Here is a 3,633-nt window from a genome sequence, read left to right as displayed (position 1 = left end):
ACTTTGCTGGTTGTTTTAGTCTGTCGACTTTGCTGGTTGTTTTAGTCTGTCGACTTTGCTGGTTGTTTTAGTCTGTCGACTTTGCTGGTTGTTTTTATCTGTCTACTTTGCTGGTTGTTTTAGTCTGTCGACTTTGCTGGTTGTTTTAGTCTGGCTACTTAGCTGGTTGTTTAATTCTGTCTAATTTGCTGGTTGTTTTCGTCTGTCTACTTTGCTGCAGCCATATCATTATTTTAGTCTGTCTACTTGGCTGAGGCCATATGGTTGTTTTAGTCTGTCTACTTTGCTGGTTGTTTTAGTCTGTCTGCTTTGCTGTGGCTATATGGTTGTTTTAGTCTGTCCAGTAGACTAGTCAGGATCAAAGTAAAGATAAATCAAGCAAAGTACAGACAGATCCTTGATGAAAACCTGTACAGAACGCTCAGGATCTCAGACTGGGATGAAGGTTCACCTTCCAACAGGACAACGACCCTAAGCACACAGCCAAGACAACTTCGGGACAAGTCTCTGAATGTCCTTGAGTTGCCTAGCCAAAGCCCGGACTTGAACCCGATCCAACAGCTTTGGAGAGACCTGAAAATAGCTGTGCATCGACGCTCCCCTTCCAACCTAACAGAGCTTGAGAGAATCTGCAAAGAACAATGGGAGAAACTCCCCAAATACAGGTGTGCCAAGCTTGTAGCGTCATACCCAAGAAGACTTGAGGCTGTAATCGCTGCCAAAGGTGCTTCAACAAAGTACTGAGTAAAGGGTCTGAATTCTTATGTAAATGTGATATTTCAGTTTTGTATTTTTAATAAATTTGCAAACGTTTCAAAAATATGTTTTTGCTTTGTCATTATGGTTTAGACCTGACGATTGAGGGGAAAAAACAAATACATTTTAGAATAAGGCTGTAGCATAACAAAATGTGAAAAAGGTCAAGGGGTCTGAGTACTTTCCAAACGCAATTCATCTGACATTGTATTCCAATTTGAACTTTGATATGCTTTTAAATGTTTGAATGCACAGTGATAAACATTTGGGTGACAACTTAGAAAAACAATGTCTTATTTTTGGTTATTGGAATTTTTCGTGCTTTTAGATGGTTGAAAGCATAGTGATAGCACTGGAAATTCAGCTAACTATTGGCTGTCTTTTTGAGTGGGTGAATATATACTAAGTATACCAAACATTAGGAGCATCTTCCTAATATTGAATTGCATACCCACCTTTTGCCCTCAGCACTGATTCAATTCATCTGGGCATGGACTCTACAAGGTTCCACAGGGATGCTGGCACATGTGGACTCCAATGCTTCCCACAGTTGTGTCAAGTTGGCTGAATGTCCTTTGGGTGATGGACTATTATTGATTCACACGGGAAACTGTTGACCGTGAATAACCCGGCAGCGTTGCAGTTAATGACACAAAGCGGTGGATTCAACTGGTCAGTCTATCATGGAATTAACAGGTGTTAATGTTTTCTATACTCAGTGGAGGTTGTAATCTCATTGATCCCCATCTCAACCAAAAATGGGCCAATGCCTTATGTCTATGTAATTTGAAGATGGTTAGTCTCTGTCTTGTTTTTCCACATTAGACAGGTCTTTGTCCCAACACATGGGGGCTGAACCCTGTGATACGCAAAAGGCAAAACAGCACCACTGGCATCCCCAGGAGCATTTGTTGTTTACTTTTTTTGAGGAAAGGAACATCCAGTAGTCTAACCACCAACACCTGGCAGTCTAACCGCCAACACCCGGCAGTCTAACCGCCAACACCCGGCAGTCTAACCGCCAACACCCGGCAGTCTAACCGCCAACACCCGGCAGTCTAACCACCAACACCCGGCAGTCTAACCCACACCTGGCAGTCCCTAAACCACCCGAACACCCGGCAGTCTAAACCACACCGGATAACACCAACTGCCAGCTCCTACCAGCATACACCTGCACTACCGCCCACGGCGTCAACCACCGGGTCGCACCCGCAAGTCTAACCACCAACACCCGGCAGTCCTAACCACCAACACCTGGCAGTCTAACCACCAACACCCGGCAGTCTAACCACCAACACCGGCAGTTCTAACCGCCAACACCCGGCAGTCTAACCGCCAACACCGGCAGTCTAACACCAACACCTGGCAGTCTAAGCCAACACCCGGCAGTCAAACCACACCCTGGCAGTCTAACCGCCAACACCCTCGGCAGTCTAACCGAACCAACACCTGGCAGTCTAACCACCGAACACCTGGCAGTCTAACCGCCAACACCCGGCAGTCTAACCACCAACACCTGGCAGTTCTAACCATCCAACACCTGGCAGTCTAACCGCCAACACCTGGCAGTCTAACCACCCACACGGCAGTCTAACCGCCACACCCTCCCCCGGCAGTCTAACCCCAACACCCGCAAGTCTATCCGCCCAACTATCCGCCAGTCTAACTGCCAACACCCAGCAGTCTAACTGCCAACATCCATCAGTCTAACTGCCAACACCCAGCAGTCTAACTGCCAACATCCATCAGTCTAACTGCCAACACCCAGCAGTCTAACTGCCAACATCCACCAGTCTAACTGCCAACATCCATCAGTCTAACTGCCAACATCCATCAGTCTAACTGCCAACATCCATCAGTCTAACTGCCAACACCCAGCAGTCTAACTGCCAACATCCAGCAGTCTAACTGCCAACATCCAGTAGTCTAACTGCCAACACCCAGTAGTCTAACTGCATGAAGCTAACATTTTTAAAGGCCTGGTAAAGCTATTACACTGCTTCCTCATCACCGCAGGCTTGTGTACATTGTAATTGTGTCTTTAAGGTGGTCTGACAAACAATGAGACAGGTGAAGCAAAGGACAAAGGACCTTCAGAAGTCCACCATGTGGAACCTCCTGACACAGAGACCAGACATTGTTCCCGGCATTGCCACCGGCACAGCCAGAAGAGGACTGGCCACCCCTCATAGCCTGGTTCTTCACGGTTTCTTCCTAGGTTTTGGCCTTTCTAGGGAGTTTTTCCTAGCCACCGTGCTTCTACACCTGCATTGCTTGCTGTTTGGGGTTTTAGGCTGGGTTGTTGTACAGCACTTTGAGATATCAGCTGATGTACGAAGGTCTATATAAATACATTTGATTTGATTTGATCCGCTGGTTTTTCCGGGAGAGGCAGATGCTGTCTTAAGCCCAGAGGTACCATTCATAATATTTATGTAAATCTATACCCCTCACCTGTCCCTGACCAGAGGCATATTAGGCCTACATATCTGGGGGTAGATCTATGATGTCGCTGGCACAACGAGGCAATAATAGGGTGGATGTGCTTTTATACTGGTTGCATCTCTGTCACACACACACACACACACACACAAACAGTCCATCAGCGCTTCCTCCTTGCTTTAAAACAGTTTGTTTTCAAATCCAAACAGCATGCGTCAACCTCCATGGGGAAAAAATGTGTGATAACCAATCAGGGTAATTGCAGAAATCTGAGTCCATGTTTTCACCTAACATGTTCCAATGAGAATGAGACCAAAAGGAGCGTTGCCAAATATTAGGTACGTAAGGTTACGTGACACCACAGGGGCTGGGTGGTACGTAAGGTTACGTGACACCACAGGGGCTGGGTGGTACGTAAGGTTACGTGACACC

The sequence above is a fragment of the Salvelinus sp. IW2-2015 genome, unplaced genomic scaffold (genome assembly GCF_002910315.2).
Source record: "Salvelinus sp. IW2-2015 unplaced genomic scaffold, ASM291031v2 Un_scaffold3017, whole genome shotgun sequence".
In the NCBI taxonomy this organism is placed as follows: Eukaryota; Metazoa; Chordata; class Actinopteri; order Salmoniformes; family Salmonidae; genus Salvelinus; species Salvelinus sp. IW2-2015.
The sequence above is the reverse complement of the archived record's forward strand: the minus strand, read 5'-3'. Positions refer to the sequence as shown.